We start from the raw sequence: 12,478 nt of genomic DNA on the forward strand, positions 1-12,478 counted from the left end.
GGATTGTATAATTTGATGATGAGAGAACAAATTTTAAACAATTGTCAGGACCAGTTGTTGCATCAGCATCTTGTCGACTCGGATCTGACCTCTCCCCAAGAATTGGGAAAGAAGGCAGACAGATGGGTTCGTACAAGAGTTAAACAGAACCAGGGCCAGAATCAAGGTGGTCAGAAGAAAGCAGACCAGAAGGGTAAAGATTCTAAGGGGGAACAAAATGACCAGAAGTCTTTGACAGGTCCCCAACAACCCAAAGAGGGTGGGGGTCAGGCTCCCCAAAAGAAGAAAGAAGGCCAATCCAAAAGATGGTGCCAGTACTGCAAAAGTAAATCTCACTGGTTTAGTGAGTGCACCAAGAAAGGAGGAGGGCAGACTCCTGCCACTGCAGCCCCTAAGGCACCTGTGCCCCCTAGTACAGCCAGCAGTGGTAGTGCACCTCCCAAGGGTTTAGTAGGGTTAACCCTGGGTTCTGAGGGGCGTGACAACTTAGTTGGTACACTCACTCAGGCTGTCCTTGTCAGTACAGGGGATGTGGATATGTCCCCTGACGTAAGTCCCAATACTTTGGGCAAATACAGACAGACGCCTTTCATAAATGGAAAAATGGCTCAGGCCTATAGGGACACTTGTGCCAGTGTCACCATGGTGACACCTAACTTTGTGGACCCTGGACAGATCATGCCAGGTACAGAATTCCTGGTGACCAATGCAAGCAATGTCACTACCAATCACAGTATGGCAATTGTAGCTTTCTCCTGGGGAGGGGTAACTGGCCAAAAGAAGGTTGTAGTTAGTTCAGACCTCCCAGTGGATTGTTTGTTGGGCAATGATTTGGAGTCATCACAATGGTCAGAAGTGGAGCACCGGACTCACATGGAAATGTTAGGCTTGCCAGCACATGTGTTCGCTGTGACCAGGTCACAGGTCAGGAAATGCCCCACTGAACAGGTGCTGGATCCTGGAACAACGGACCAGACACCTCCCAAGAAAAAGAGCAGTAGGGTTAAGGCTGCGCCTTCCCCCTTGCCCCAGGTCGTGGATCAAGTCTCAGAGGAGGCTGACCTACAGGAATTGAGGGAAACTGAGCCTAGGGAGTTCGAACTTGATCAAGTTGAATTCTTGGGTTCAGGGGGACCCTCAAGGGAAGACCTGGGGAAGGACCAGTTAGACTGCCCTTCTCTTGAACCCCTCAGACAGCAGGCTGCTGCTGAGGCTGCTGGGAACGCCACAGGTACCCACAAGGTATACTGGGAAGATGGACTCCTGTACACTGAGTCAAGAGACCCCAAGCCTGGCATGACCAGGAGGCTGGTTGTACCCTTGTCTCAGCGTGGTTTCCTACTTACCTTGGCCCACGAGATTCCCTTAGCAGGTCACCTAGGCCAGACGAAAACGTGGGACAGGCTGGTCTCACACTTTCACTGGCCTCATATGAACGAAGATACAAAGGAGTTTTGCCGCTCCTGTGTCACTTGCCAAGCCAGTGGTAAGTCAGGTGGCACGACAAAGGCCCCCCATATACCAATGCCTGTGGTGGGGGTGCCCTTTGAACGGGTGGGGATCGACATAGTCGGTCCCATGGAACCACCAACAGCATCAGGGCACAAGTTTATACTGGTGGTAGTGGATCATGCCACCAGGTATCCTGAAGCTATTCCCCTTAGGACCACTACAGCACCTGTTGTGGCAAGAGCCCTAGTTGGAGTATTCTCCAGAGTGGGCTTCCCTAAGGAGGTCGTCTCCGACAGAGGTGCAAACTTTATGTCGAGCTACTTAACTGCTATGTGGAAGGAATGTGGTGTCAACTACAAGTTCACTACACCCTATCATCCACAATGCAATGGGCTTGTTGAGAGATTCAACAGGACCCTTAAAGGGATGATTCATGGACTACCTGAAAAGCTTCGGCGTAGATGGGACGTCCTGATCCCCTGCCTTTTATTCGCTTACAGAGAAGTCCCACAGAAGGGGGTTGGCTACAGCCCTTTTGAACTTTTGTACGGGCATCCTGTAAGAGGACCCCTGTGTTTGGTGAAGGAAGGATGGGAGAGACCTCTCAAAAAGCCTGCCACCAACATAGTGGACTATGTGCTTGGCCTCCGCTCGCGGATGGCTGAATACATGGAGAAGGCATCCGAAAACCTTAAGGCCAGCCAAGAACTCCAAAAAGCTTGGCATGACCAAAAGGCTGTCTTGACTGTTTACCAGCCTGGACAGAAGGTGTGGGTGCTGGAGCCAGTGGCCCCAGCAGCACTCAAAGACAAATGGTCTGGGCCCCACACAATCCTTGAGCAAAAGGGAGAGGTCACCTACCTGGTGGACCTTGGAACTCCCAGGAGCCCCCACAGGGTGCTCCATGTCAACAGGCTCAAAGCATATGTCGACAGGAAGGACATGAGTTTGCTCATGGCCATAGATGAGGGACAGGAGGAAGAGAGTGACCCTCTCCCAGACCTGCTCACTCAGAATCCTGATGATGGGTCAGTAGATGGTGTTGTCTTTTGTGGCAGCCTCTCTGAGCATCAACAGAAAGACTGTAAACAGGTTCTTCAGTCTTTCAGACATATGTTTTCTCTGACACCCAGTCAGACCAATTGGTGTACCCATGAGGTTGACACTGGTGACAGTCTGCCAGTTAAGAGTAAAATCTACCGGCAGCCTGATCATGTTAGAGACTGCATAAAAACTGAAGTGCAGAAAATGTTGGAGTTGGGAGTCATTGAACCCTCGGATAGCCCTTGGGCTAGTCCCGTAGTTCTAGTGCCGAAACCTCACACCCCGGGCGGTAAGAAAGAGATGAGGTTCTGCGTAGACTACAGGGGTCTCAATGCAGTCACTAAGACTGACGCCCACCCAATACCAAGGGCAGACGAGCTTATCGATAGATTGGCTTCGGCCAACTACTTAAGTACGTTTGACCTGACAGCTGGGTATTGGCAAATCAGGTTAGCTGATGATGCCAAGCCCAAGGCAGCATTTTCAACCCCTGGTGGGCATTATCAATTTGTGGTAATGCCCTTTGGTCTGAAAAATGCACCTGCCACCTTCCAACGGTTGGTGAATCAAGTCCTTACCGGGCTGGATGACTTCTGTGCGGCATATCTAGACGATATTGCTGTCTTTAGCTCCACCTGGGAGGATCACCTGGTCCACCTGCGGAAAGTGTTAGAGGCTCTGCAAGCAGCAGGCCTCACTATCAAGGCCACCAAGTGCCAGATAGGGCAGACACAGGTTGTATACCTGGGCCACCTTGTAGGTGGAGGCCAGGTTCAGCCACTGGAGAGCAAAATACAGTCAATCAGGGACTGGGCTCCTCCAACCACCCAGACTCAAGTTCGAGCTTTCTTGGGCCTGACTGGATACTACCGAAAGTTTGTCAGGAACTATGGTTCCATCGTGACACCATTAAATGAACTGACAAGTAAGAAAATGCCAAAAAAGGTTCAGTGGACAGCGAGCTGTCAAAAAGCATTCGATGACCTAAAGCAGGCCATGTGCACGGCGCCTATCCTTAAGAGTCCAGACTACTCCAAACCATTCATTGTCCAAACAGACGCTTCTGAGTTGGGTGTGGGAGCTGTTCTTTCTCAACTGAATTTTGATGGTCAAGACTAGCCCATTGCTTTTATAAGCAGAAGGCTGACCCCTAGAGAGAAGAATTGGTCAGCTATTGAGAGGGAGGCCTTTGCTGTGGTTTGGGCCCTGAAGAAGCTGAGGCCATACTTGTTTGGCACTCACTTCAAGATTCAGACCGACCATAAGCCCCTCTTGTGGCTAAATCAGATGAAGGGTGAAAACCCCAAACTGCTTAGGTGGTCCATTTCCCTACAGGGGATGGACTTTACAGTGGAACATAGACCTGGTACTGATCATGGCAATGCCGATGGGCTCTCCAGATATTTCCACTTAGAACAAGAAGACTCACCTGGTCAAGGTTAGCTTATTGTTCCGACGTTTGGGGGGGGGTCATGTAGGAGAGTAGGGTCTGCAATCCTATGATCACCCAGATTTTTTGCTTTTGTTTCACTGGTTTACGACTTTCTCTGGCTGTGGGCCTGCTAATCAGACCCACAGCCTGGCTGTTCTCTTTCTAAAATTACGATATGTACCCTAGGTGCATTTACCAATTGGTACTGGGCCACCTTATCAGACCCTGTAACTCAGGGCATAGGTGTACCCAGGGCCGCCAGAGGCTGAAGCATGTATTATGCCACCCCTGGCTGGCCTCCTAAATTTGACACAACTGGCTGCATGACAGCTGGGGCAAAGCCGTGTAACCACCCTTTGCTTTAGGTATAGTAGCTCTATATCTAACCATACAATGGACACCCGAGTTCCTATCAGTCACTCCTATGGCAGGCCTTGACGATCCTGAAGGCAGAGTGCGTGGGCTCGTGTGAACTAGGTTCTGGCCCGAGCCGAGCCCGGTTGCAGCTTGCGGAACCAAGACCCAATGGCTGTTCCATGATAACGCGTACCACATCGGTAACTTCGGTGTCGCGTTAGCAAGACATGTCGAGTAAGGTGTCATACGAATCGGGGTGCTGCCCTCTCACCCATTCTGGCGGCGAGGTTAGCATTCTGCCCTTCTAGAGGGACACGACATGTACGTAACTGTGAACCCCGGTTAAAGTTAACTAAAGCCTCAGCTCCACAAAATGGATGCTGCCACCACAGACACGAGTCTGACCTCCTGCTGCTGGGAGTCCTTCCAGCGAGGAGCGCTTGGACAAAGGGTTTCCTGTCGAGGGCGGTGTTCGCACCGTCCCAGACAGGGTTTGTGGATTCTGGGTAGGTAGGGCTTTTGCGAGAAGGTGACTGCGGAGTGGCACCCCGGTGCTCACTACGCATCTGCCAGTTAGAACCAGTTCCAGGGGCACCATCCCTGGCCTGGGGAAAGTCCGGCAGGGGAGAGGGGTGTAACTACCCCCCTTCCTGGTCCCACCCTTAGGGCAGGACCTAGTCATGTACCCACCCCTTTCTTTAGGATAAAGACCGGAGCGGGGACCCTTCCAAATTAGATCATCTTTGAATCAAGAACTACTTTCTACGAAAGGACATTCGAGACTCTTCTCAAGATTTCTCCCTTGTGACTAAGGAGTAGTCACCCTGCATCAGCGGGCACCATCTAAGACCCTGCGGTTTGCTGTAAGTTCTTCCTCAAGGAATCCGACGGCCCAGCTCGACGAGAACCGGCTTCCCTGGCACCTCTGACCTCTACCCACGTCATCAGCTCAGCTGTGATCTGTGGGTGCGACGAGACCTCGAGGGACCGGCCATCATCAGAACCTGCACGCTCTTAACCAGCACGACCATAAAAGTAATTCCCTGGTGAGTGCTCTGGGGTCCGAGAAGCCCCGACCCTGAGCCGCTCCAGCACCGAAGTGCAGTCTCCCAGCATCTCCACGATCTGCGTGGGGCCCTTCTGCTCGCTGCTCAACACGTTGTCCGGTCACTAGCCGCTGGCTTGTGTACTCCTGTGACGACATCCGATAACCAACGCTGCTGGTCTGGTTGCTCCAGACCGGCCCTTGCTCCCTTTTCCGAGAGGAGCACCCCGGACCCTCCTGGTCCATTCAAGACGCTATCTTAGGCCTACCACGTGGCCCTGAGATCTGCCAAAGCTTGTTGCCCCAATCCTGGGCCCAGCGACGCCGACAGCATCATCCTTCGTGGGACAGCTCGCACCTCCATCCTGGTCGCCAACAACGCCTCCTGGTCCGTGAGACTGCAGAGCCTAGCGTCGCCCACTCACCTGGTCCAGGTGACGGCCAACCGGTGCCCTCCTGGTACCCTCTGACTACTGGCTAGTAGTACGAACTTGGTCCCCTCTGCTTTCAGGTATCAACGATCTCTGATCCAGGCTTGGATCTCTACGAACTATTCATCACTGGTCGCCGGCCAGCAACTCCTTTTCTTCCGGCTCCTGGCTCGTCAGCGAAGACCCCCGACGCCTGTAAGACTTGTGCAGCCGCAGCCCTCGTGGCTAGGTAACCCGGCATTTCGGTGCCTGCATAGCCTCTTTACTCTAGGGTCCTGAGTCCCTCGCTTCCGACTTGCCTTATCGGGTCCGCCCGAGACCTCTAAACTTTCCGTGTCCTCGGACACTTGTTTTAATTGTGCACTTGAAGTATTTTCCTAAGAGATTTGGTTTGTGCTTAATACCCTGTCCTCATAAAGAGTACAGGGCTGTTGTGAATCTTAATAAATATCCTGTTTATTTTCATAACACTTGTGTGGTGTCCTTTCACTTGGTGTTCAAGGGGTACATGTGTGGTAAACAGCTGGCTTAACACGCCCTCTCGAGTCTTTAGCCTTAGACTGCTCGTATCCACGCTACTAGGATAGCTGGTCTTTAGGTTGACTTACAACCAATCATCATAAGGGTCGTTTGGAACGATACATAGCGGTCGCTAGAATAGCGAACGCTGCATATCGGGCCAACTTCTCACAGCGACCATCTTGGGCCCCACTTTGCATTTCAGTGATATTTATCACTAATGAGATGCAAAGTAGGCGTGCCAAGATGTTAGAGACTGAAAACAGTCGCTAACATCGCTATCTCCTATTACCCAACCTTTGGAGATATTCGCGCTAAGCGGGAATATCTCCAAAAGCTAACACCTGCCCTGAGCAGTTCTTAGCCATGTTATCCAATGGGAGGTGGATAACATGGCTAAGAGCATTAGCTCGCTAATGCATGAATATCGCGGACTTTTCAGCGATATTCATGCTTTGCAGCGATTTTTACCGCATTTGCGATAAACCTTTGTAATACCAAGGTTTATTTGCGGTAAAAATCGCCGCAGCGCTGCGGTAAATTTTTGTCTCTAACCAAGCAATAGCGATAATTATCGCTATTGCTTGGTAATATGCCCCAGTATCCTTTGCCTTTTTCTCTGACTGTGACTGCATTTCTTGGATCTCTCTCTGCTTCTAAATTGATCCCTTAACAGTACACATCACTTAGTCCACTCCACTATCACATCTGCACCACACATAGTCATTTGTAAGTGCTCCTACGTAATTCGCAAGTCGCAGCACGCCCCAGGCCGTAGAGGACTGGGATGGCCCCAATGATGAAGCATGTCACCAAGGGGCAACCCTGGTGAGTGAGGGGACACCTAGAAAAAAAGCAATTTCTCCTTTTCTATCTACTATACCTTCCAGACCAACCCCACTGAGTGTTGTTGTGAATGGATTTATAGTGACCAGCAAGGCTCTCGGGTATCTGGCTACAGAGACCTTATGTTGAATATCGTTATCAATAATTCCACACAGGCCCTGTACTGTCGCATTCTTTCTTCCACAGTTGTCGAAAGTACTACTTACTTTTCACTGACATGCATGCAGTAGTGCATGCACTTTCAAAGATTGATGGATAGGTTTGTTGTACCCAAAGAATTGTTTATTTTCAATTGTTTGTCTATGCTGTGCTTTTTTTACAGGGTGTCTTCTGGTGACCAACATCGATGGACGAAGCGTCGGCTGCAATGGAGGAGTGCCGCTAATAAGAGGATTTTTTTTCTGCAGGCAACTTACTTACCACTTCCAACAGGACCACTACAACCACATAGATACAGTATCCCTTGCCTTTTTCTCTGACTGTGACTGCATTTCTTGGATCTCTCTCTGCTTCTAAATTGATCCCTTAACAGTATACATCACTTAGTCCACTCCACTATCACATCTGCACCACACATACAGCCTAATTCATCATTGTTAAATCCGGTCGCAAAGGGCCAGATTCTGAGAATCTGGCCCTTTGCGAGCGGTATTTTTGCATTTGGGATTCATCATCCCAAATGCAAAAATCGCTATTTAAGAATTCGCATATTTGCAAGGAATAGCATTTAAGGAATCTCTATTAGAGATTCCTTAAATGCTATTCCTGAAACATTTTTAAATTGCTAATTCGCAAAAATTTCCCCGCTATTTACCGCGAGGTCAAACCTCGTGGTAAATAGCGGAAACTTAGAAAAATGCATTTAAATGCATTTTTCTAAGTTTCATGTTACACACACACATGTCCTTCGGACATGTGTGTGCGCAACACCAATGTAGCATACATTTCAGGGGTGCTACAGGGTGTCCTTTGGACACCCCTGCACCCTTGAAATCGCAATTTCAATATGCAAATCGCTAATTGCGATTCGCACATTGAAATGTCTTCCCATTCATTCCTATGGGCCTTTGGGCCCATAGGAATGCATGGGGAGATATTCCTTAATTGCGATTAGCAATTTGCTAATCGCAATTAAGGAATAATTAGAAATCGCAATTTATTTAGCGATTTCTTGGTGAATAGCATTTTGCTATTCCTTAATAGTGATTCCTTAATAATCGCTATTAAGGAATAGCAAATACTCACCTTGATGAATCAGGCTGATAGTCATTTGTAAGTGCTCCTACGTAATTCGCAAGTCGCAGCACGCCCCAGGCCGTAGAGGACTGGGATGGCCCCAATGATGAAGCATGTCACCAAGGGCAACCCTGGTGAGTGAGGGGACACCTAGAAAAAAAGCAATTTCTCCTTTTCTATCTACTATACCTTCCAGACCAACCCCACTGAGTGTTGTTGTGAATGGTTTTATAGTGACCAGCAAGGCTCTCGGGTATCTGGCTACAGAGACCTTATGTTGAATATCGTTATCAATAATTCCACACAGGCCCTGTACTGTCGCATTCTTTCTTCCACAGTTGTCGAAAGTACTACTTACTTTTCACTGACATGCATGCAGTAGTGCATGCACTTTCAAAGATTGATGGATAGGTTTGTACCCAAAGATTTGTTTATGTTCACAATCGTTTGTCTATGCTGTGCTATTTTTTCTTGTCTCCCAAAACCTTTCCCAAAAACCCCCGTAACCATCCATTTTTCAAACCCTAACCCTCTTCCCCCGGGCTGTGTGGTTTTGATTGATGTGTGACTAAATTACAGCAATAAATCCACACACTTGCTGGGGAGGATAAGGTGATAGCAACAGGCTGGTGAAGAAATCCGAGGATATATTCTTACTCTGCTTGACAAAGAACCATGGCTAATGTCAAAGAACTTCAACCGAATTAGTAGTTATACTTTACCATTTGTTAGGCTACAATGTGGCACTGTTCTACTGTACTTCTGTCACCTGCTATATTCTCAGTTGTACCGTTGAATTGCTCAGGAGGACAAACCAGATTTCATTTTCTTTTTTTTCATAGGCATGCAACTGCCACTGTGTCACACCACTAGTACCACCGCTATGAGGAAATTTTATCCGACCAAGATTGGCAACCTTATTCGCTGTTTCCCGTGGAGCCAGCCCTGGGTCTAGCCCTACTTTCAAACACAAATTACAGGTAAGATAAGCGTTTGGTGGTTTGGGGGTATAATGGAGTATTAGTAGGAGAGACGAGAGACTGAAGGTAGTACTACTAAAGTCCTAGGACTCTTGGATTCACTTCACTTAGTCTGTGAGAGGCACTTAGTGTTGAAAACATTTGGGCATTTACACTTAAAGGAAGAAAATGGAACTAAACTTTCAGGAAAACAAAGTCACTGTTAAACCCCCACCCACCAGGCAAGCAGTAAGAAACGGGTATGCTCAGATAAAGTTTGAAAAAGTATATTTATATCCCTAACAAAATAATCTCCCGCAAGACCCTCCCTAACCCCAACGATTGTCCTTCAAAAGTTCCCAAAAACCCAACTCCCAATTCACACCCCCCAAAAGTCTCTAAAAAAGGGGCAAGGGACACTATGGGTGGATGCTGTCAACTTTTTGGGCCAGGGCATCATGCTCCTGGCGGAGCAAGGCGTGCTCTACGCGGAGTCCCTCCAACTCCTTTGAAAAGTGGTGGAGCTCCTGCTGGAGGCGGGACACCATCAGGGTACTGCGGCGCAGGCGTGCCTTCAATGCCTTGCAGGTGCAACGGCTGTGAGAGGAAGCTGTTGTCCTTGCTACTCGGCGGTGGCGTTTGGCTTTGGCAGCCTGGCTCAGTCTGGGTGGACCACTGTGCTGGGTGGCACTGGCAGCCCGTGGGGGAACGGAGGCCGATGCAGACGATGTAGTTGTTGTGGTCGACTGCACACTTTCTTCGTCCTCCAGGGCCACCAGCCGCCGATATTCGGCCACAGTGGCATCGATCCTCCGTTGCCGGGCCGCTCTAGCCAGCTCCTTCCTCCTTGTTCGTTTGGAAGGAGAACCTATATGAAGAAAGAAAGACATAGTCTGTAACCAATGCTCTTTAAGATTAACTCAATCATTCAGCAGAAATTTGTGTTGCACTACAACTAGCAACTTGCAAGCGCATTACATAACTATTGAGGCCAGTATCTATCTAACCTCACACTTCTTCATCCTTGCTCTAACATTAGTGGGAGTTTAAGGAACAAATTCTACGAGCACTATGGACTTCCATTGGAGTCGACTATGAAAGTACACCAGTCTTATTCTTCTTCTTGTCTCTTGTTTAGGAAAATTGGTACGTTATCTTCTGCAAGCCGGCATAATGCCAGCGCAGTAAACTTGCACCCGAGAAAAAGAGACGCACGCCATGAGGAGTGACCTAGACTTGCGTTGCGTTACTGTACCCGTCCAGTACATGCAGGTGGTGAAGCTCTTACTTTTCTATTACGGGTGGCACTGAGAATACTCTGTTACAACTCAAGGGCTACTGCTTAATTAATTTAACTTTCACCCTACAGTGGAAATGAGTACTAGAAATGGAAAATTGAAGAAGATAAATAATCTGATTATCTATCACTTCACATGGGATGTTTTTGCTTATATATGGGATGACTTTAGGTGCTTTGCTTTTTATTGAGTGACCAGTGATACATCCACACATGAATGACTGAGTACTACTAAACTTATTAAGAGAGGTAGGGAGTGGCCACCGTAATAACCGGATCTATGCTGTGCTTGCAATACAAACTACTGCTACTATTGATGGTAGTATTTGGACAAAATTAAAACTTCTTTTCCTTGCCTTTCCTACACTGGAACGGACGTGCGGGTGCAGTGTTACATGCTCTTCAAAGTTACACTTAGTTCATCCACTGACCATCTACTCTCTCTAGATCATGGGTACTCACAAACTTTCTCTCAGGGGCTAAATTTACAGTGTAGTTTGTGGCCGAGGGCTGCACTAGTGGGGGCGGAGTCAGAGGGGGCGGGGCTAAAGCAAAACGATAACTTGTGACCATGAGGTTGCACACAGGTCCCTGCAGCAGATGCCCTCATCCACTGAGCCACCAGACTCAGCATTTACATACATCTCTCTCCCTCCTGCTCTCCCTCCTGCCCTCCCTCTCCATCTCTCTCTCCCTCCTGCCCTCCCTCTCTCTCCCCCTCTGTCATCTCACTGTGTGTGTGTCTATCTGTGTCAGCCTTCAGCCCGGGTTGAGACCGCTTCCTCAACGCGCACACACAGACAACAACACCAAAGTACTTAACAGGTCTTTAAAAGACCATTAACATATTATTGAGGCTTTGTTTGTTGTAGCGCCCCTGCATCTCCACCCTGACAATCACTGCTTGCCCGGCCCCACAGAGCAGAGGCTTTGTTCTATTTCACCTCTTTGTGGCCTTGCATCTCCACTCTGCTCTGTGGGGACCGGGGGAGCAGTGATTGTCAGAGTGGAGATGCAGGGGCGCTAACAGGTGAAATACAAAAAAGCCTCTGCTCTGTGGGGGCCGGGGGAGCAGTGATTGTCTGCAAGGTCTGCGCACCGCCAAGGAAGGCTTGCCGGGCCACCACCGGCCCGCGGGCCGTACTATGAGTACCCCTGCTCTAGATACACATATGCTATCTAAGAGTCAGATAGTAGCATGATCCAGGTATATGGACACATACAGTTTCTGTGTCACCCACCCAGGCTGTTGTCCTTCCACCCATCATTGCTTCATCATTCACCCAGCCATGCATCTCATATTCTTGCCTTCCCAGCTAGTCTTCAATCTCAATAAGTAAGGAATATATAAGAGCTTACCTCTGGCCGCCACCACCACCGTCTCAACTCTCACAGCCGCCGCCTCCTCCCCTGAAGAATCGCCCTCCGCCTCCGTGTCGAGCACCACCACCTCCACACTGGCCCCGCCACCAGATGTTCCACCTACAAAGTACATTTAAGAATGTTAGAATAAAGCACTCACTAGTCTTTGGTCTAGGAATGAAGACATGTGAAAACAATGTAATTTGTGACTGTCTACTTTAAAGTTAAAAAAAATGTCCCTTTTTCCAGGGAAGGTTGTCTTGCTGCACTTTTTGGCACAACTGATGAAGGCTGTTTTTTTAACACGCACCATTTTTCTCCACACAGACAGAAGATGGACTTCTAACAACAAGATCAAGTTGAAACCAGGTGAGAGCTCGGCTCGACCACAAGAAATGTCTTCAATTAATCGTCAGCACTAACCACTTTTCCATTATCAGTTAAACGTTTAGTTTTATTATGACTTCATTTTAATAAATGTGTTTACTTTTAATAAAG

Source organism: Lissotriton vulgaris, chromosome 6, assembly GCF_964263255.1.
Source record: "Lissotriton vulgaris chromosome 6, aLisVul1.2, whole genome shotgun sequence".
NCBI classification, from domain to species: Eukaryota; Metazoa; Chordata; class Amphibia; order Caudata; family Salamandridae; genus Lissotriton; species Lissotriton vulgaris.